At 41.5% G+C, this 23,743-nt stretch overlaps 1 protein-coding gene across 1 annotated transcript in view; it reads left to right on the top strand.

Moving 5' to 3' along the window:
* The window catches only part of DMRT1 (doublesex and mab-3 related transcription factor 1), a 90,545-nt gene that overhangs the window by 4,858 nt on the left and 61,944 nt on the right, over window positions 1-23,743 (top strand). The window lies entirely within an intron of this gene.

Genomic DNA, 23,743 nt, shown 5'->3' with positions numbered 1-23,743 from the left:
TTAAAACTACAATGAAATATCAACTAACACATTAAGATGGTTACTATTTTTAAAAACCCCCACAAAATAATATTGGTGAGGATATGCATAAATGGGAAACTTTGTGCTCTGTTTGTAGGAATATAAAGTGGTTCAGCTGATATGGAAAACAGTATGGATATTTCTAAAAAATTGAAAATAGAGTTTCCATATGATCCAGTAATTCCTCTTCTGGTTATATACCCAGGAGAATTGTAAGGAGGGTCTTGAAGAGATATTTGTACACCCATGTTCATAACATTACTAATAACAGCTAAAATGTGGAAACAACCTGTGTTCATCAATGGATATACAATGGAATATTATTCAGCCTTGAAAAGGAAAGAAATTTTAACACATGCTACAAAATGGGTAAACCTTGAGGATATTATACTAAGTGAAATAAGCCAGTCACAAAAAGACAAATATCGTATGATTCCACTTCAACACTTAGAGTAGTCAGAATCATACAGACAGAAAATAGAATGGTAGTTGTCAGGGACTGGGGGGAAAGGAGAATGGAGAGTTAGTGTTTAATGGGTATAGAGCAGCGCTGTTCAATCTTTTCCCTCTCTTGGCATACAGACTACTAAAATTCTGTAGCACACCAAAAAATATTTTTGCTGATCTAACAAAAAATAGGTATAATTTTGATTCATTCACATTGGATGACTACTGTGTTGGCTGTTGTCATTTTTTTAATTTGACAATATAAAGGGAAAGAGGCCAGTGCCTTGTGAAAGAAGTATTGCATGTTATAAAAATTCTTGTGGCACACCAGTTAAAAATCGCTGGTATAGAGGTTTGGTTTCACAAGATGAGAAGAGCTGTGGAGATGGATGGTAGTGATGGTTGCACATTATAAATGTATTTAATACCATTGAACTGTGCACTTAAACATGGTTAAGATGGTAAAATTTATGTGTATTTTACCACAATAAAAAAATAAAAAGTTTAGAATACTCAGTTCGTCAGTTGCACTAGCCACATTTCAAGTGCTCAGCAGGCATGTCGAGCTAAGGCCTACCATATTGGGTGGTGTGCATTTCCACTTCTCAGAAAGGTCCGTTTGATGGCCCTGGCTTAGAATGCAGGAGCTCTAAGGAAATCCACCAAAGATCTACAAAATCCTGTTGGCAATAAATACATATATTATTATACTTAATACATATGCTGAGATTTACAGCGTGTATCTGCTGAGGTTCCAGGAAACAGAGCCTTGCAGTGTGGTACCTCCACTAATATTTTCACGAGTTATTCAGTTTGCTGCACTTAACCACTGGGCTAAAGTTGCTCAGCTGCCTGTCATTAACTAGCTGTGTAACTTTCAACACATCACTTAAGCCCTCTGGGCCTTTTGTTTCCTCTTTAAAAAAGGGGGGAGGGAGTCTTCGAGGGTTTCGAAGATTGTCTGAGTCTTGACCATTATAAGGAATGAAAAGGGAAGCAGGCACCAAAGAAAGCAGGTGAGTGGTGGAACCATAATTTCTACATTGCAGTTTGGTGTGTCTGTGTATCCATCACTGTGTGTTACTAGGCCTACAGGTTCTGTAGTTATTTTTTTTGGTGGGGAAACGGCATTTTTATTTTTATTTTTCGGCTTGGTTTCTCATACTTAAAACAGTTTCCAAACTTTCATTTTGGAAAGAAGGGAAGGAGTATATCTATCAGAAGTATGATCTTTATACTTTGAGATTTAAAGCTGTATCTAAAGTTAATTACCAAATAATACATACCTGGTCAGGGCTGTTGTGGATTTAGCTGGAGGGGTGAAATGGAAACTGTGGGCGTGTCAGGAGTAAAGAGAGGAGTTGATATTCACAAGCATTTTAGGAGGATGGAATTATTCCCATTTACAGATAAGGAAACCATGATAAGGAAACTGCCTCAGAACAAAGCTGAGTGGAGCTGAGGTTTGGTACAGGCCTGTCCAGTCCCAAAGCCCATGGATATTCCATTTAGTGAAGAGAGGCTGTGGGAACAGTAGCCATGTTTCTTTGGAAAATGGGCAGTTATGATTAGAGGCATGGTTTAATCCTCAGAAGGGATTAGGGCTAATGGGCAATAAGAACAATGTTAGGGGCAAAAGTCTCTGCCATTCTCCGTTAGCAGAGAAGGCTGCAGCCACCATCTTCAAGAGGAGAAATACAGGGAAAATGATTAGTCAGTGCTGGGCATTTTGTCGGGCATCACAGGTGAACTTGGTCTAGCCTGCTGTCCTGCATTCCGCCTGGGAGGAAGGAATGTCGAGGTTTGTATACCCCAAGATAGCGGAGCTTGAGAGAAGGATTTCAGGCTGGAGCTCAGACTGACAAAGAAGTTCTCCCAGGGTATTTCAGAGTAGCGTTAGGGAAAATTGCAAATAGAAGCAGCAGGAAAGCAAGATAGAAGGTTCAGGGTCAGGGAGGATGTGACCGGATTCCCTTCTTTGCCCCTTGAGCTGATAGAAGTCGGAGTCCTCTTGGAGTCTTGAATGGGCAGGCAAAGGGAGGGGAATGTGGAACAGTGGGTTGTGCTCGGGTGTGGGTGGGGAGGCATTGCTCTGGGTGGCTTTCGCAGCCAAAGGTGGCAGGCTCCTCCCTCGACAACTCATCTCCCTGGGGCAGGAGCCTCAGGTGCTTGTCTTCACTCACTGGACTTCTACTACAGCACCGGAGTTGGGGCTGGGCTGGGATCTGAGCAAGACAAAAACAGAAATGCCAGTAGCATTAGAGGGAGGAAGGGAGGAAGGGAGCGAGGAAGTGGAAGAGAAAGAACCAGAGAGACTGACTGGCTGACTGACTGACTGACTGACTGACTGACTGACTGACTGACTGACTGACTGGATAGTGTCTAAGATTTATGCAGTACCTGGGGCCTGACTTGGTAGATAGCTTGCTGCCAGCAAATAAGTAGCTTATATGAAATTTCCAGAGATTAGGATTTATTTAAAATAACGTTAACCTTTCTGCAGGTAAATAGCACTCATTTCTAGAGGACAAAAACACATCCAGGGAAATATAACTGTTCTTCTAATTCCAATCTGTAGGCCTTTCCTGTTTGTCATTCCAGGGTTACGCGCTGCATGCACAAGCTTATGTGTGCCTGTTGGTCATTTTCGTATACATATATATATTCATATATTTAACGTAATGGGAGTGTATTATTCCCACCTGTGTGTAATTTTTTTTTTTTTAAACAGCTTGGAGTGTTTTAATGGCCTAGTTAGTATTCCATTATGTAGATGTGAAAGGCTGGGATTTGAAATGACTTAGTGACAGTGCTGGGAGTTGTTATGGAATAGTAGCACCTACCAACCTGGCTCACCTGGGGGGCAAGTTGCTAACCTCCTCTTTCTAATACCTTATGTTTACTGTCTACAGGGCAGTAGCTTAGTGAAATTCAATAGATTTTCATGCCCTTGAAGTTTCTTAGTTATCTCTGTTTGGCTTCTGAAAGTGCCAAAAGTGAGAGTGAGAAATACCCAAAACTTACTGCTGAGATTATTGGCTGAATTCTAAGAACAGTGTGGAGGCAATTGGATTTACCAAGCTGTTCTTTCATTTGTTGGAGAACTGATCCTGTACCTTAGAAAAGAGTTTCTACAGTCCTTAGCCAAAGATAGGGTAAGACTGGCCAAAACACTGACAGAAAGTTCCTCAAATAATGAGTATAAAAGATTTTGTTGTTATTTTCATCTATGATTTGTGGGTATTGCTATGGAAGAAATGGCCTTTTGAAGAAATGCCCTGTTCATTGCTGTTTCTTATACTTGCAAGATCAGATGTTAGCTGATGCACTACTGATTAGCAAATAGTTTCTTCCTAGCCATTTTTGGGGCACCCAGGAAAAAAACCCGAACATCTTGGATTATAAAGGACTATGAGTTAATAGTAACGTTAGCATTGTCTCTGTGGTTTTACTTTTTAAACTTTAGCATAAAATATATATATTTCTTATTTCTAAAGTTACGAACTTACTTTAAAAAATCTCGGGCATTCTTCCTCTTTGGGCTCCTCTGCTTTATTTTATATTCTGCTTTTCCTTCAACTTCCTGTGCAGCCAAGTAGATTGCTGTTTTACCCAGTGCTCACAGTAAGGTCTACCTAGTGCTTTGCCTCTGCTTTTCTGTGCAGAGCTGTCAGATGAAGGGTTGCATTGTAGATAATTCAGTTCTGCATGTGTATCCTTTGTGAGTAAGGACCTGAATGTTATCTCCCTTGGGGCCCTCCCTTCTGGAGCACCCTGGACTTCCACACACTCACATTCACACTCCCCCACATCAAACCACCTCCTACCGTCTTGGGCCTTCCCCTGGCAGCCCAGCCTCCTATGGCCTATGGCCAGCTTTCACTCACCTTTCCCCTGTTGGAAGGGTCAGTCAGCTCTGTCTGATAATTGTGGGGCTTCTCCTTCACTTCTCTTCTTTAGCAGTAATTCCTCTTCTGAATGCAGAGAGGGAGAGAAACAGAGAGAGGGACAGAAGGTACATAAGGCAAGGCAACACTTTTCTTGTGTCTTTTAAGTGCTTAAATGCTTTGCAAAGATGAAATATGGTAGTTTTGAAAATGGAGTAATGTCCCCATGCACTTTTTAACAGAAAGAAATGTGGCTGATGAATTAGCAATGAAAGATACTGAGTTTTAAAATTAAAAAATAAACTTTTAAAAATTGAATTTGTTGGAGTTAGTTGGTTAATAAAATTCTGTAGGTTTCAGGTGTGCAGTTCTATAGTACATCAACTATATATTGCATTGTGTGTTCACCACTGCACATTAAGCCTCCTTCCATCTCCATTTATCCCGTTTACCCTCTTCTGCCTCCCCGCACCTCCTTCCCTCTTAATCACCATGCTGTTATCTGTGTCCATGAGTTTTTTTGTTTTTGTTTTTTGCTTAATCCATTCACCTTTTTCATTCAGGCCAGCAACCCCCTTCCCTCTGACAGCTGTTAGTCTGTTCTCTATGAGCCTGTTTCAAAAATAAACTATTCTTTAGAGCAGTTATAGGTTCACAGCAAAATCGAGAGGAAGGTGCAGATTTCCTATGTATCCCCTGCCCTCCACATGCACCTCCTTCCCTATTATCAACACCTCCTTCAGAGTGGCGCATTTGTTACAGTTGATGACCTACATTGACACATCATTATCACCCCAAGTCCATAGTTGACATTAGGGTTCACTCTTGTGCTGTACATTCTATGGGTTTGTACAAATTTATGATAACATGTATCCACTGTTACAGTATCACACAGGGTAATTTCACTGCCCTCAAAATTCTCTGTGGAGTTATTTAAATGTAAAATACATTTCAGTTTTTATCTTTGCAGTTTTCCAGTACTGTACAGAAAGAAGCTCTTCATTCAAGTGAACAGGCAAAGCATTTTACCCACATTGGTTTGAGAGTTTACTTTTGAAGGATTCTGGCCCCTTATATGAGTGAGCTCCCTTTGATTTTAGACAGAGCTCTCAGTTTCAGGTAGAATAGAATATGTAGATACTTGGTTTAAAAATGCCTTTAGATAAAAGCATTCCCCAGTTTTACTTTCAGAGTCAAAGAAATTTCCAGGATGTCTAATAAAACAAAACTCCTTACACTGAAGCAACAGTTGGGGGCTTCGATGAAAGAAAACACTTTACATTAATGGTACTGATCATTTTGATAGCCTGTTGTTTTAAATACTGTCTCAATCAAGTTTGTTTATTTGAAGAGCAGTCTTTGCTTACATGTCACATATAGCAATTAGTAGACCTGATAGATACACTCTGTAAACAGTATTTCTGTAAAGGAGTTACAACAACGAAGTACACAGAAAGTAGCCTACTGGTGCACCTTTGACTAGAAAGGAAATTTAGAAAACATAGAGTTATAAAAAAGGCAAATACAGGGTTTAAAGTCACAAATTAGTTTTGTAAGCAGCATAGGTAAAAGACATGAAAACATTTGATTGGTTCACATTTATATCTCTTTTATGAAAATGTGATCTTAAGGGCAAGGATTGCATTTGATTCATGTGCAGAGTACAGTACCTGGCTGTATAGTAGATGCCAATGAATAACAATGATTAAATTGGAAGTTGGGCTTTAAAATATTACATTAATGATTATGAACCAACCTGCAGGTATCAAGAGTAAAATCATTGATCTTCAATGTGCATTTTTGTTTTATAATAGTTTTTTAAATGGCTGAACATTAAAACATAATTTAACAACTTAAGGTGTAATCATATGCTATACAATTTATCTATTTGAAGTGTACAATTCATTGTTTTTTAGTAAATTTACATAGTTTTGCAGCCATCATTACCATTTAATTGTGGACCATTTTTGTCTTCTTCTCAAAGAAGCTTTGTAACCATTAGCAGTCACTCTCCACACCAGCCGCAGGCAACCACTAATAGATTTTCTGTCTCTAGATTTGCCTGTTCTGGACATTTCATATAAATGAAATCATTTTGTGTCTGGCTTCTTTCACTTAGCATAGTGTTTTCAAGGCTCATCTATGTACTAGCACGTGCTTACTATTCCTGTTTTTTAACTAAGCAATATTCTATTATATGTATTCTTCAGTTGATGGACATTTGCATTGCTTACACTTTTTTGCCTATTATGAGTAATACCTCTATAACATTTTTGTCTGATCTTTGTCTGAATATATGTTTTATTCTCTTGGGTCCCTACCAAGGAGTGTAATGGTCGAGTCATATGTTGACACTATGATTTTGACTTTTTGAGGAACTGTGAGAATGTTTTTCAAAGAGGCTGCACTCTTTTGCATTCCTACCAGCAGTATATGAGGATTTCAGAAAATTCCAATTTTAATTTTTTTTTTAAAGGATAAGATGCAAATGCTACAGATATAAAACCCATCGAGAGTCTTTGATGACCAGAAGTTTAGATCATGGAAGATTCTGTAGGTTTGCATTTTTATCACTAGAAATATATTAACATTTAGTATTTAAAATTTTTCTCTTTTACTTCAATATCACATATAGTTCGTAGCGAAAGGAACAGCACTGGAGGAAGTAAACCAGTGAGGGATCTGGGAATGGGCTTTCTCTGTTGTATTCTTTGCCAGCAGAAATGCTGGTTTGTTTTTGAAGAGCCAAAGCAACTTCTCAGAATTTGGGTGACAAGCATTTCCTCAGAATGAGGGAGAAGGAATTCTTTTTTTTATTATTTTTTAAATTATTTTTTAAAATCCTCACCCAGGGATATTTTTTCCATTGCTTTTCAGAGAGAATGGAAGGGGGAGAGACAGACAGACAGACAGACAGACATCAATATGAGAGACACATTGATTGGTTGCCTGCCGCGTGAGTCGGGGCAGGGATTGAGCCTGTAACCTAAGTACGTGCCCTTGGCGGGAATCGAACTTGGGACCTTTCAGTCCGAGGGCTGACACTCCAATCACTGAACCAAACTGGCCAGGGCGAGAGGGAATTCTTTTGGCGTAGAAACTTGGCAAGAATAATTGTTATCAGTGGAAGACTACCATCACTTTTGTGGAAAGCAAAAGAAGAAACCTGAGAATTGGTGAAAGTGGACATCAGTCCTTCATGTTACCAGTGGGAAGATGGTAGTTTCAAAACTGTCTTAGAATTTACTGCCAACAACTGATTGTGGCATTGGAGAACTTTTATAGATGGCGACAATAGGTATTGTCATAGTATGACACAGCCTTGCATTTGCTGCTGTAGCAAACTGGGGATGTCCAAAAGCTTATCTGTGTCGTCATTTCACTGGCCTGTTCCACAGTATCCCCTGGACTCCTTGAACTGTGGATTCCTGGGTATCTGCTGGCCCAATGATCCTGTCCATTGACCACCCCCTCAGCCACTTCCTGCTCTTTGAATCTTGTGGACACCTTTCTGACCCATCTGTTTTTGCTAGGTCAGCTTTCTTCAAAGCTTCTTGGCCTTTGAAATCACCTGTAGACTCACATGAGATAAGATGATTCCTTTTATCTCTGTCAGCATCCTTTCTTTCCTCTCTTTCTTCTTCTCCCAGCCCCTAAATTTTGGCTTTATTGCTGACTTCTCTCTTTGTTTCATACGCTGGTCTAATCTGTACTTCTGAGATAATGAGGACTCTGAAGTTTCTCAAAGGAAGGTTTACAGGGAAGGGTGCACAGGCGAATGTCAGCTAACACCTTACTCAGGATTCTGTAAATTCTATACCTCTGCCAGATGATCTGGGCTCTGAGCCTGGGAGTGCTCCGTGTTGCGCCAGGAAGCAGAGGAAGCGGGATAGGTGTGCCTGTGGCCCCCTCGTGGTTCTAGCTGCTGTCTAACTGGTTCTTGACTTGTCAGAGTTCCTTTTGCCATTTTCACAGGCAACTATGTAAATGCAGATCTGCATTTCTGTCTCAGCCTAAAGATGTCTTATTGACTTACAAAAAAATTCAGTGTGACAGTCTTTTTGACTCCCCTAAAAAATTCACATAAATATTGATCCCTGTTGCTGAACCAAATTTACATTTCAAACCCAGTTTACTCTTATGTCTGTTAGCAGACTCCACAATCCCTAATCCGGTTTTAGTGTGTAATACCTCTAAACATGCTTTTCAGAAAAAATGCATAATATACTCTTAAAGTAAACTATGAACATCTGGCTTGTCAGAAGAAAATATTTATTCATTATTATAATGATAGCAAATTTTCTGATTTTTATTGGCAGTAAGAGTTCTTAGATACTGCTTCAGCTATCCAATATGAGTTCAATCCAGATGATTTTTGGTACTGATTTCAGCACTTATAAAACTACTCCCTGTTTTTGCATCACCCCTTAACTGTGGTCCTGAGGTTTGAGGTTTGGGGGTTTATCTGAAATATAGAATATGCATTAACTCAGCAAAGCAGATTGGATCCATCAAATGCCAATAAACGTTTGATAGACTGAATTAAATTCATTCCCTCCCCCCCTCTCTCTCCCTTCTATTTTTCTATTTTATTTTTCGCTCATTCAACAACTATTCATTGTGTGACTGCATTGGGTCAGACCTTTTTCTAGGCATGGGATATACAGCAGTGCATAAAACATCTGTCTCTCATGGGTCTTATATAGCCAATGGAGAGACTGTTGATAAACAAGTATACCAGTAAATAAGATATTTTCAGAAAGTAATAAGTGCTATGAAGGAAGGTAAAGTGATAAGATGGAAGTGTTTGAAGGAACAGTGGCTGTTTGATAGGGTGGTTAGGGAAAGAGGGCCTCTCTAAGGAGACTAAATTGGAGCTAGTCCAGGGTGATAATGAGCCTTTGTGGTCAAGGTCTGGGGAAAGAGTCTTCTCAGTAGGAGGTGCAGTAAGGTGATGCCAGAGTAGTGAGACCAAGGGTGATGCCACTGGGGGCTGCATCTCCCAGGGCCTCGTAGGCCAGGGAAAGAGTTGGCATTTCATTATGCGTGCAGGGGGAAGTCATTGGAGTGTTGAAGCAGTGAGTGGCATGACCCGATTAACTTTTTAAAAAGCGCTCTGCTGCTATATGGAGTGTAGTTTGAAGGGATGGACATGAAGGCTGTGCAGTTGTCCAGGCAAAGGGGAGAGCAACTTGGACTGGAGTGGTGGTAGTGGAGATGGAAAGAAATAGTGGGACGGTAGGTCAATTTTGGAGGCAAGTTTACATGTAATTTGGTAGCTGTTGTGAATGGCACTCTCTCCAGAGAGCAGCTGTCACAGCATTGCCAATGTCATTGGGGCTTTACCCGTCCGAAAGGTAAAGAGTCATATGTTGGCATGGTCATTGGAATAATGGTGCCCCGGAGATGTCCACAACTCAGTCCTGTGACCTGTGAAGGTGTTATCTTACATGGCCAAAGGGAATTTGAAATGCAGTGAAGTCAAGGGTCCTGAAATGGATTCTCCAGGTAGGCTCATTTTAATGGCATGAATCCTCAGAAGTGGAGAACCTTACTGGCTGTACCAGCGATGCCACAACAGAAGAAGACACAGGAGAAGGTGAGTTCTGGAGTATGAGAGGGACTTGACCCACTGTTGCAGGCTTTGAAGATGGAGGAATGGGACCCCAAGCCAAAGAATGCAAGAGTTCTCTAGATGCTTGGACAGCCCTCAGCTGATAGCCAGCAAGGAAACGGGACCTCAGTCCTACCACTGCAAGGAATTGAATTCTGTCAGCAACCTGGATGAGCAAAGAAACAGGTCTTCCCCTAGACTCTAGAGCCTCCAGAAAGGAATCTAGCCATGCTGGCACCTTGATTTTTAGCCTGGAGAGACCTGGCTCAGACCTTAGACCCACAGAACTGTATGATAATGTATGTTGTTTTAAGCCACTAAGTTTGTGGTAATGGCACGTTTTGGAGTCAAGCAGAGGAGCAGGAGCCTGTGATTCTCCTAGCTCCTGGTTAGCTAGTGGATCATTAGCCAGGCCAAGTGAAATGGCCGTACTAGAATGTAGTAGAACAGCTAAACCTGATGTCTTCTTTATATCCTTTCAACTTCTGCTCCTTATTTCAGTTTAACCATGGGCAGATCTCAGATTAGACTAACAGCCCCAATGATTGAACTATTTCACAATCATTTCCAATGTTCTGATCTAGAAGTTTCTATATTACTATTTGGTATATAATTAACTGGTCCAGCATGACTGAGGAGGAGGGTATACTGTCTAGGCAGATAGTCTGGTTACCAGAAATTAACGTTATTCCTACCAGTGTCACATGAACCTAGAATGCATGTTATCAGCTATTTTAAAGAACTTTGCTCTCTTTGACTGATGTGGAACACGTTTGGGGTCACACTTCCTGGAGGGTGAGCTGTTGTTACCATGTGGCAGTGCCAGATTTTCCCCCCGAGAGAATGATATATGGTGGTAGTAGCTTGACTGAAGGTCTTGAAGCTTGAAGACACCTGGAAAAATAGTTTTGCTGTTACCTTGATAACTTTGTACCTGGGGAGGAACTCTATGTAGTTGAAAAAACCTAAGATCTAGAGTCCAAAGACCCAACCCAGTTACTTCCCACCTTTCTGATTTTGAGCAGTGAACTTAATTTCTTTGCCTACTTCAAAGGATAAATAGATAAAATCATAATGTATGCCCAGTTTATCTGGCAGAATTGTCCTGGTACTCAGCTAAGATACTTATATAATTCCTTGTAAGCCATGATGAAGTATAGAAACATGCCAAAGAACTCATGTTTCAGATTCTAATATGAGGAGCAGAGGAGTGAGCCTGGATATGATCCGCCTGATAACCATAAACTGTTTTTTTGCAAAAATGAAGCTACATGGACTGACATCACAATAATTATGTCTCTGGGTGAAGATTATGTAACTTGTCCCACTTCCCTCCACCCCCACCCAGCTGCTAGGAATCTCAGAGATACATCTTTTTTTATTTTATTATTTTGTATTGATTTTTAGATGGGGGGTGAGAGAGATTTGTTGTTCCACTTATTTATGCATTCATTGGTTGACTCTTGTATGTGCCCTGACTGGGGATTGAACCCACAGCCTTTGCATATTGGGACAACAGTCTAACCAGCCTGGACTGCCTGCCAGGGCCTCAGAGATGCTTTTTTTTTTTTTTTTTAAATCCTCACCCGAGGATATTTTTTCCATTGCTTTTCAGAGAGTGTGGAAGAGAGAGAGAGAGAAAGAGAGAGAAACATTGATGTGAGAGAGAGACAGCGATTGGTTGCTGATTGGTTTCCTCCCACACATGCCTTGATCGGGGCCAAGCCTGCAACCCAGGTATGTATGTGCCCTTGGCCAGAATCGAAATGGTGACCCTTCAGACCGAGGACCGATGCTCTAACCACTGTGCCAAACCAGCCAGGGCTCAGAAATACATCTTAATACTCCTGCAGAGTGAATGTGGTGATCCTCACATTGGAATAGAGTAAGCTTCCTCCTTCTGGTCTTAGCCTCGCTTTTCTTTTTCTGTTTCACTGATTTTACTGATACATGTCTTTAGTGTTAGCCATTTATCTTCTCTGTTCTAAACGCAGTGGAGAGTGTTGTATAACCACACAAATAACCAAGGTGCTGAGATGAAGTCGCTTTCAGTAAAGTAGGTAACACACCCTAAACATTTGCTACCCCTCACAGTTTGAAAGGCACACATTTCAGAGACCTTGGGACGTGTGTCAGATTAAGAAGTAGTGGGTGTCAGCACAGATCTTTTGGCAGGGGACAGACACTTTGACATCACCTTCCAGAAGAAATGTGAGAAAGCTGAACCAGGTGAGTTTCACCTGTTGCCCACTATGAAATGGGGTCCACCTGATGAAAAGGATACTCTTTTTAAGTGTTTAGTTTTAGCAGTTTTCAGTTTTAAAAACACTCCCATCTTAATATATGGTGATGGGAGAAGATACGACTTTGGGTGTTGGGTACACAGAGCAGTATACAGATGTTGTAACAGAAACCCACACTGAAACCTATATGTTCATATTAACCATTGTCACCCCAATAAATTCAGTAAAAAAAACACCTCCCAACCTGTGTGCATTTGAAAATTAGTGTCAGATCTTTTCATTAGGGGCAAAACGAAGCATTAAGGGGTCTCAAGGATGCTATTCTGATACACTCACATCAAATGCAGTGGGTGGGGAAGGAAGGAATGAACAAGTAGTAGCAACACACGCTGCACACAATTCCTCATTAGCGAGTCTGAGCCACATCTGAGACTGTCCCATGGCATCCCACCCCAGGAGTTGCCGTCTCTCAAAGCCCGGCCGTCCACGTGGGGAGGGTGGTGTTCATTTCCCTTATCACTCTCTGCCTCTGTTTTTATCTGAGAGATGGAATTACGAGTTACAGGAGAAAAGGAGTAAGAAGCACATCAAAGAATTTCCTTGTGACTCTTGAATAAGGGGCCTCATTGGTTTGGGGTTGTGAGCTTTGCGTGTGCTGTTTTCATCCTGAAGCACCTGGGGTTTGTTTTTCTCTAAAAGATGTAGATAAACCAGAGAGAATCCAGGGGAAGGGCAACAAAAATGATGTATGGCTTGGAGAGAAGGAGAATAACAGTCTATAAATATTTGAAAGGTAATATAAAAGAGGGAGAGACATTATTTACAGCAATGGAGAGGAGGTTGACAGGGAATAAAAGCTTGCATCTAGGAGCAGGGGAAAATTGGGTAGAACTGAAAACACAAAGCGTAATAAGGGTGATTAAGCAAAGAAATGTAATTATCACATGAGTTTATGTTGCCAAGGGCCAGAGTGGCAGGAACAGGTGATGTTTTCAAAACTGAGGATCCATGTGCGATTGTGACGTTTTCCTAATTCCTTGTTGTGAAGCGTGAAGAGTGGACAATGCTTTATTCTTTGCCTTTGGAGTGGAGTTTGTTCAATTCCCCACTCTGGCATGCTTTCAGAGGTGGTAGTAATACAATTCTACTAGCTCTCATGTCTGCCTCGCGCCAGGTGTGGTTTTAGCTGCCGTTATTTATATTCTTATTTAACCTTTACAGCAACTCTGTAAAATAGGAAGTATTTTTTCTATTTGTAAGGAAATTTGGGCTTAATAATATGCTCAAATCACACGTGTATTAAGTAGTAGGGTTGGGATTCTTCCCATGTCTGTCTCAGCGCATTCTCATGCCCTGTATTTCGCTCCATCATCCCAGTTATGATAGTGCTAACTTGGGACTCAATAGGTAGCCAGGTTACTAAGCCAGGTGAACAGTTTATATCCAGGTATAGGGGCAAGTAAAATAGTTGATATCCACAGCTCCTCTCTCTCTTTCTCTCTGTCTCTCTCTCTTGTTCACTCTCCTTGAGATGTATTTTTTCTAGTATCAGTGGAAGCTGATATGTCACATTTTCTCGTTCTATAAATTCAGTTACACCATAAGCCTTTAGCCATCCTTGTAGTTATAGAGTGATCTGTACAACCTTGTGTTGGAAAGAAAAGTTTTGTAAGTTAGGCATTATCCTTGATCGTACATGCTAGTTGTAATGGGGGTCCCTTGGCAGCACTCTGTACTTTCCTGGGCTTTCTGACTCTGATATTTTATAATGTGCAGCGTATTGATGATTACGAAAAACCCCCACCAAAATACACTGAATTAACTACTCACAGTAAAGGTGAAGCGTGAGGTATCTGCGTTTTTCATGTCATTGCAGGAAGGTACCAAACCTGGAATCAAAGGCCTGGGGTTAATCCTGACTCCAGCTCCTACTATATTCCTTTGTGTGCAGGGCGCCTTTCTAAGCCGCAGCCAGCTCCTCTTTCTAGGGAGTGTAGTAGTTCCTGCTCTCTCAACCTCATAGAGTGATTGTGGATAGTATCTGAAAGAATATGTGTAAATTGCAGAATATTCCATAAGTGAAAGATGACATTAAATTAAAAGTTAGCAACATTTGCATTAGCAGCTTTTTTTTTTTTATTTAATCCTCACATGAGGATATGTTTTATTGATTATAGAGAGAGGAAGGAAGAGAGATAGAGAGAGAGAGGGAGAAACATCGATCGGTTGCCTCACACACACACCCGGACTGGGGATCCAACCCACAACCTAGGTATGTGCCCTGACTGGGAATTGAACCCACAACTTTTCACTGTACAAACAACACTCCAACCAACTGAGCCACCCAGCCAGGGCAGCAGCTCATTTTTTAGCTCAGCTCCTCTTGGGTAAAATCTGGGATAGTTAGTAATGGTTGAGACTTTTGAGGAAGTGGACATTATTCAAAAGGGGCAGTGTCAGATTTTATTGGGGGTAAAACAGAAAGTGTCAGGTGAGTTTCAAAGACATTCTTCCACAACCATTGCCTTTTCCCTTTGCTCATGTTGACATGTAGTGAAGACCTAGCCAGAGGTTGATGGCATAGAAGTCCAAAATGTGGCTCAGGCACTGGCATTTTTCACTGATATATTTCACTTTGTCAATCCTAGTTATTGTTCTGCATAGGAAGTACCTTCTCTCAGGAGCTGTGTGCCTTTTTAAAATAAAGAGCTCTTTGATTTCTGCCCCCACGCTGTTCTACCAATAGTGGTCTCTAGTGATTTTCTCTCTACAGTCATCCCTAGATTACTTTTACTGTAAACTGTAATGATTTTTCCCTGGTCATATTTCTCCCAAGGTCTCCTATCTCGGTTACTTGTAAGGCTACTCCTCCCCTCTCTCGTTCTCTTTGATCTTTTATAATTGGCTTAAAACTCTCCATATTTAATCTGCAGTGACTTTGTTTCTCCTCCCTATTTTTGCTTTTTCAGTCCCCAAGAATTTAATAATCTGTTGCTTATTATTTTCTTCATTTTTTAAGGTGTCATATTTTCTGTCGCACTGTTTAATAGTCTTTTCTCCTTGTCTACACATTTGTTTTATTTTAGCTGTTAATGCAAGTCTGCACTCTGTATTTGGGCTTGCAATAAATAAAGCACTACACATTCTGTGCAGTTGTGGGCTTCTTAGTTTCAGACTCAGCTGAACTTGAAGGCATCTGCAGATGCATATGGTAATTTCATGATAAAGTGACCCTTTTTACCTTGGAGATAAATAGTTGAGCACTCAGTTGGTATTGAATGAATGAGTGAATGAATGAATGAATTGGTTGAGTTTTTGAGAGCTTTTTCTCACAAGTTGACCTTTCTGGGGCAAATGACTGACTACTCAACATCTATGAAAGGACAGCTGCTGCTTCCTCTGGTTGACTTCCTGGTGAATCCTTCCTGTGGCAGCCTCCATCATGATCTTTTCACTAAGCTCAGCTCTTCAGCTCTGAAATCATTTTAGTCACAGCACTGCAGTCTCTTCTCAGAAGTTCAGCCTTCCTGCCCCTTTTCTGGCCTGTATCTAGTCTAGGGATAAAAGAAAACCACCCAGGTGAGTCTCGAGGCTCTGCCTATTTTGTTCTCTTTCCTGGGGAAAAAGAACCCAACTTAAAACGTGTGTGTTTGTAGTAGTAGGTGCTCTTTTGTTCAGGTGATGACCATTGCCTCATTATTGTTTTTAAAAAAATCTTCATTCTCTTACTTGTCAGTCCAGTATTGTTTCTGTGATTGAATAAATCTGGAGAAGCACAGGTAAGGCTGGTGGTTGGCTCAGCCCCAGGGGGTACCGGGTGCTGCCCAGAGCCTGCCGACTCCTTTGCGCAGAGGGCTCCCTTTACGCAGGCCCGTGGGTCCAGGGCTTGTGTACCCCCTGACCGTGCCCAGCCTGGCCCCACCTCAGAGAGGGTCTTGGGTTTCATATGAGGACAGTAGTCCTCCCTCATCCGTGGTTTCGATTTTGGAGGTGTCGGTTGTGTGCCACTCAGAAGCGTGATGAAATATCGCGATGCCCCACCTGGGACGTGAACCGTCCTTTGTCCAGCGCCCCCTCGCTGCGCACGCTCTGCCCATTAGTCACCTGGTGGCCGCCATCTTGGTTATGAGATGGGCCGTCGCATTGCTGTGCTTGTGTTCCAGTCACCGTTATTTTGCTTAATAATGGCCGCAACGAGCAAGCTAGTGACGCGCCAAAGAGAAGCCAAGCCGTAGTGTTTGTGAGGTGAACAGTAGCGTATGTCACAATGCGAGCGCCGTCCACCTCCCGCCACCTCCTCACGTGGGCATTGTAGCGCGCACATCTCACAAGAAGGGAGAGTGCCATGCGGTAAGATGAGAGCGAGCGGTCACAGGACTTCCATTACAGCATGTTCTGTTCTATTATGTTATCGTGTCTCTCTTACTGTGCCCAATTTGTAAATTAAACTTTATCATACATATGTATGTGCAGGAAAGAACATAGCATATATAGGGTTTGGTACTATCTGCAGTCTCAGGCATCCCCTGGGGGGCTCGGTCCTATCCCCGTGGATTAAAGGATGACGACTATATTGCGAAACAGTTCTTGGCACTGATGACCTTCCTGTGAAGTGGCATTTCTGGAAGCATGTGAGATTGCTAGTGATCCAGAGGGACAAAATCTGTATAGCATAGGTGAGGGAAATAGAGACAGATGTTAGGGAGCTGTGACTATAGTTGTAAAAGGTGGCCAGTTACATAGCTTCTGTCGTGCTCTTTCTCAGTTGCCAGGGTAACATTTTAGTTGACAGTCCTGGCTTGGTTCTTGATAATCATTTCTTTCTGTTACAATTTGACTTTCTTTTCAATTAGGATGTTGATACACATATCTCTGTGTGTGTGCGTGTATATGTGTATGTGCATAAATATGTATCTTAGAGTATATGTATGTGTATGTATATATATATGTGTGTCTACATACACATATCCCTCGTTGGCAGAGCTTTCAGGGCCACACAACTGCTCTGTAGTTCACCTTACCTGACTTTGGTGAAAAATGATTATTGAAAGAAAGGACAAGTTTTTATTTTTATAATTGACTTCTTTTGGTTTCAGAGGAGCTTTAGTCAAAGGAAGGAGAGGCAGAAGGAAAATAATGATGTTGCATGCAGAGAAGTGCACACCGAGGACATTCTGGTGGACAGGCTCAGACACTGTGGCGATTAGGCCACACAGAATCCAAGTGGTATCACTCCGAGCTGTGGATACTCTTTCTGACTTTTTTGGGAACCTTATAATAGCTTTGAGGTACATCTCACACCCGCATACCTAAGTGGTGCAGTGGGGCTTCTGAAGGAGGCAGGAAGACACGGAGATGCCAATGGATGGCTAATCATCTCAGCACCCACGTGTACAACCAGCAATCCACATCCCCTTTTCTCTTTTCCTGCTAATGATGAAAAGTGAGATAAATGGAAAGTGACACTTTGGGGTATATCACCAGGTGTCAGTTCTAGAATTATTATTTTAAATGTACATGGAATCCCCAATCTCATTTTAACCACTGATTTGAACATAATTTTTCCATTCAAAAAACACTAAATGTGGGAGTGTATATATTGAATTTGAGATTTGAAATGTCACTCTTTACCTGTTCCCTTCCCCATTTCCATTTTCCCCTAGTAGCAATCTTTAAAAAGCATGATACAATTGTAGAGCCAAATCAAAGAAAAGGGAGTGTAAAGGGCTCCAGATAATTCCCAGTATGGGTTATCAGCTCCCACATAATGGAGGGTTGATGATACTTTATTTTTTCCACTATTAGAGGGGAGGTAAAATTCCATGGATGTAGGAAAGGTACATCTGGAAGAGATCTGAACTATTCTTGACTTGAGAAAAGTGTGCCTGTAAAATGCTCTTATGTTGGCTTTGGAATATATCATTAAAAGCACAAAAGATCAGAAAAGCTTCTTTCACAAGTTTGGTAAGACTGAGCAGTTATCTGTAACAGTGCAACGCTAGAGGTCACAGACCAAGCCAGGAGAAATAATTATGCATGGTAATGGGCAATTACAGATAATGGCCTTCTGGGGATGGCAGAAAGTACACTGCCCCACAGTCTAGCCTGGAATGAACATTGAATAGCACATTAACTTTATAGCAAGCTAAAAGTTCAGCCCTGGAACAGCAGCAGTCCCCCCAAATAAATAAAATCCCTGGCTTACTCAAGGGAAGCATAGCTGCACTTCTCAAAAGCAGAATTGAATATAGGAGCAGGTGGGGCTGGGGGAGATGAGTTTGGGGAAGGGAAGAAATGGTCAGTCAATTCTCCATCTGGTTGTTTTTGTCTCACCAAGTAAAGATGGTTCTGGGCTCAGGGCAGGTACACAGTGAAGAGGTTGTTTACTTTCCTGGTGCCAGGTTTGTGTTTGACGTTTAAAATAGCCCTGTCATGATTGCCTTGTGGGAGAAACAGATTGTTCCCGCATTTCCTGATTATGACTTTAGGGAGTGATATCACACCGACTGCACTCAAGGCTACTGTCTGACCTCAAAGAAGGCCAGGAGTGGAGGATTCTGCTCCTTTCCAAGTTCGTTCGTGCTCGGGAAGCCGCCTAGCCCTCCTGCAGTACCCCAAAGATGAGCGTTTGATGCCAGGATAACTTTGCAGAGTTATTTGGTGGCTCTTCTGCTTGATGGCAGAGAATATCATTAGTGTGTTGTGACTATGGTAATAACAATAGCATTTATTGAGCATTTACCGTGCTTCAGAGACTTTCTGGGGTCTCTATAGCGTAAGAAGCAGCATTATCTTCATGTTCCATACAGACACTGGGGCACAGAAGAATTAAGTAAATGATCCCAAGGTCACGGGGCAGTAGATTTTGGATCTGATCAAGAAGTTTGATTTGGGAGCCAGCTTTCTCAACCTGAGGTTCTGCTGACCAGCATACTGTGTAGTGGTTGGTAGATGTCTTTTTCGCTGAAAGAAATATTCCAAGCTCAAGGAAAAAGTCAGAGATCCCAGTTGGGACTTTATTGCTGATTGCTGACAGCTCAGAAACCTGGCTCAGAGTGAGACACTGGACTGAGTTGCTCTGAAATCAGTCCTGGAAAGAATAACCTGTAAGACAGAGGTTCTCAAACTGTTTAGTCAGAGGGCCCCTTTACACTCTTAAAAATTATCCAGGACTTCAAGGAGCTTTTGTTTATGTGTTGTATCTATCAATATTTATTGAATTAGAAACTAAAACTCAGAAATAAAAACTATATATTAAATTCTTTAAAATAGTAAAATCTACTACTTGTTGACATAAGTAACATTTTAATGAAAAATAAGTATATTTGCTCAAAAAAATAAGTGAGGAGAGTAGCGTTGTTTCATATTTTTGCAAATCTCTTTTATGTCTGGCTTAATGGGACACAGCTGGGTTCCCATATCTACTTCTTCATTCAATCTGTTGTTTTGATTGAAATACCTGAAGAAAATTCAGCTTCATATAGAGAAATAGTTGGAAAATGGAGAAAAGAATTAGAATAGCTTTTTCAGATCATTGTGACTATTCTTTGATACTAGATCAAAAGTGAAAAGTAATAATTTTGTAACGATTAGTTGTAGTGATTCTGAAATTATGCTAATGAACTTTTTGTACTCTGATAAATGAAAACCCATTGGCCCATCCTGCTTTTGAATGGATCTTTCACCCATGCATGATTTTATAACCTCATGCTTTGGTCATTTGGAAAATATTAGTTTACTGAGTTATGCACATCTACCAAATGTTGACATGTTTCATCACAAAGTATCAGATTATCCCACTCATTGATGTCATTATTGATCTCATCAAAAGAGTCTTTAAATTTGGGAAGCCATCAGACACATGATGGCAGTCCTAAGTTTTCCAAAATTCTAATTTTTACTTGAAAGCTCAGATTTTTAGCAGTAAATACAGTCAGTTTTTCTTGAAGTAAGAGGCTCACTTTGTTCATGTTGAGAAAATTCTGCCAAATACCCAAGTCGCAGTAACCATACTTTGTCATCAGTCATATTTTCAAGTATATGGCATTGTATCAATGTCAGAAATGGTTGAATCTATAGAGAATTTCCTTAAGAGTTTGAGTCAAAACTGATGATAATTGCCAAGAAGCAAGATCTCAAATACACTAGAGAATGACAGTTTTGCAGTTTCTCTTATGCATTTAGAATTAAGGAGGGAATTTAAGATTATATGAAGGTGGGAGAAAGTAAGGTAGAGTTGGATTACAGGATAATTAAAATGATTATGTGCTCTCTTGAGGGTGGTTATGCTTCTGAAGGGTCTGAAAAGAGGCATTTCAAAGGTGTGTTAACCTAGATGCACAGAAACAATGGACAGGGCTGGCTTAAGGCAAAGATAAACCTAAAGAAGTTATAGGCCTGCGGCATAACTCCCACCATGACCTTAGAAATTTATAAGATCACCCTGTGTGGTTACTCTCCATAGAACCCCTTTTTTGTCCACAGTGTTTCAATAAAGAAAACATCAAGTTTAGCTCTTAATTCAAACATTTGCACAAGTGCCCTTTTCAGGACAACCATTGCCCTGTGGTATGCAGCAGAAATATTTGCTGAGTCTTCCCATCTTGTCACACAGTATTAAAAAGACACACTCCATGGTAGAGATTTGATGAAGTTATTTTTTTCTGCTTCACCAAGGGCATCTTAAGCAAAGTTGACATAAAAATGTTTAAATTTTTAATGTTTTACTTCATAGTGATGAGGGGTACAGTGGCTGTGAGTGCACTTTGGTTAGAACTGCCTTGGTTTATGCTAAGGCACCAGCTCCATCTTCACTGCCAATATCAACCCTGTGAAAAAGGCAGATAACATTTTTATGTTAATGTGGAAATATTTTTGATCTCATGGACTCTTGAAAGGGAATTGTGGACAGGGCCTCTGATCACATTTTTGGCGCTGCTGTGGTAAGGTGGCATTAAAACACCAACCTCTAATGGGCTTAAAGCTGTTCTCAACCTGCTGGTGCTGGGCTCACCCTGGCGTTCTGATGCCTGGGTCCCATCTCCAGAGGTTCTTGTATGCAAAGTGATCTGGGATGTGCCTTGGTCCTGAGAAATTTTAGCCCCCACCCCCACCCTGTGTAGCCAGAGGTGAGAGCTGCTGGTTTAGAGGCAGATCTGGTTCTTGGGGGTGCTGGTCCAGCAACAAGATAAGTTACTGTTCATGATTCGCTTCTCTCTCACTCCCAAACTCAAGTCTTGCCGCTGGCCTGTTGTGTGGCACTGTCTTCTCCAATCTGCTAGGAGGTGTTGACAGCCCCAAACTGTAGCTGGCCTCTTGCCAATGATAGGAAATTCTGAACTGGCCTAAAGAGAGAAAACCTCTTTCTTGGCCCTGAGATAGGCTTTCATGGCCATGAGACATTTCCTAGTAAAGTCAGAGAAAAGGCATTTTCTCTATATCTGACTCCCACTGTAGGGCTAACAGTTTCCCTGGGCAGCCATGGGGACTTCTGAGGCTCACACAGACGGGAGGAGAAAGGGGGAGACACAGAGAGAGCAGGGGCCAGGGCAGGGAGTGCAGAAACCTGTGAATAAGAAGGTGAGTAGGTGTGGATGTATATGGAGTAGAGTGTGCCATGCTGCCATAGCTGCTCTGTAGGACCACACAATGAAGCCTGCACTTTAAGTGTCTTTCCAGATCCACTTAGCACCCTCTTTCTCATTTACCAGGGACCCTGTGCTCCACTTGCTCTACAGTCTGTTCTCCTAATGTCCCGGAAACTTTGTCTCCCTTGCGCTCTTTGTCCATAGAGGGTACGCTTCTGGAGGGCAGGGATTGGTTTTTGCTTATTCTTAGCCTATCGCCTTGGCCAGGCACTTTGGGAGTTGCTGCACACAATGGCTGCGATTGTTACTGAGCTTTTCAATGGCCCCGGGCAGCCTGTTTTAAATTTTGGTGAGCTCCTTTGGATTTGCTTTTTCCCTTTATATTTTTCCCATCTTCCTCCATTTCTCCTGCTTGGTTTCTTTGATCTAGTCATGCTCAACAATCTATCTACCTCTCTCTCTCCTTCCCCCTTTGCCCCTCCCCCTCCCAGATCCCTTTGCATCCCACGTTGACACTTCCCACACCTTTGAACCAAGCCTGCTCTTGGCTTTAAAGGCCAGCCAACTTCAGGTTTGTTTTTTTATGAAAAGCAATTACCCTAAGAAGAAAAGTGAACTTGACTGATTCCTCCAGGATCAAATTACATTTTTAAAAATTTCTTGGGAAAAAGAAGATACAGATTTTCACATAGTCCTTGCCTGTGTACAAGAGTGATGTTAATGAGCCAGCCTCAGCAGAACTTGTACTTTCAAGGTTGAACTTAATCCTGCTCTCCCTTCCACACAGCTTTGTGTTTTCCCATAGCTTGGTCAGTCTTTCCTCCTGTGTGTTTGTTTCAGAATCTCCCCTTACTGCATCCTCTGTCTGTGCTCCAAGGTGCTGCATAAGTTGTCTTGCGCACAGTAGGTGTTCAGTGAATTTATTGCATTGAACGTGACTGACTTCTTTGGCAGGGAGAGGTGACAGGGTGACAGGTGTGGTGATGTCCTTCGTTCATTATCAGAGTTACCAGTTAGTGGTGTGAACAGTAGGTATGCTGCAGCCTCAGTTATTAGGCCTCTCTCTGTATTGGCTCTGCTTTAATTCCGCAAATCAACCCATGTCTTCAGTCAGGATGGCGAGGTTTCCTTGGATTTGTGAGTGCAGAGAGGGCCTTGGTGTCAGCTCACAGAATAGCTTTTCTCCCCATGTGTGTCTGTCTAGCTTCTCTCCCTGTAGGAGAGGAGTCCTGAAGCCTCATGCTAGATTTCTCAGTGTTAGCTGCCTCTAGAAGTTGCCAGGAGCTGACTTATCTGCAGGGATGGCCCTGCAGAGAAGAATGCTGAAAGCAGGGAGCTGAAGAAATGAAGCTTTTTTGTTTCACTGTCATCCTCTAGAGTCTAGAGTGAGGTGCCATCATCAAATGACATAGTCATTTTCTTAAGACCTTAATTTTTCTTAAAAAAGAATGGGGAAAATGACTTGTACTTTTTCTGTGCCCCTCTAACATTCAGCACAACATTCAGACAGTTTGATATCTCAGATTTATGGGTAAACAATTTTTCCTGATTGGTAACTCTTAAAACTAGAGGCTAAGTGGAAAGGCACCATGCAAGGATGTGGATTACAAAGACAAGTAAAACCTGATATACATAAATTAATCATTTACATGAGCTCATTGCGAGTCACAAGTAGTAGTCTTATCGTTGTAAATTGTACATTTGATTTTATATGTGACCTTTTGTATTGGAAACTATGGGGTTTGGTGTTATTAAAAGGGGAGTATGGCTCCAGGTTTAACATAAAGGACTCAAAGTGCAACAGCTCTAGGAATCTGACACTAGAGAAGAGTGGGGAAAAAAGCCTTCACATACCTTAAAATGAATTACTGGTTAACTACTATTAATATTCCATGGGCCCAGAGACCAGCATATAGCACTGCAAGATCAATGAGGGTATTTATC

This window comes from Miniopterus natalensis, chromosome 12, assembly GCF_054644295.1.
Source record: "Miniopterus natalensis isolate mMinNat1 chromosome 12, mMinNat1.hap1, whole genome shotgun sequence".
Lineage (NCBI taxonomy): Eukaryota > Metazoa > Chordata > Mammalia > Chiroptera > Miniopteridae > Miniopterus > Miniopterus natalensis.
Note: the sequence above shows the minus strand (reverse complement) of the source record. Positions and strands in the feature narration are given on the sequence as shown.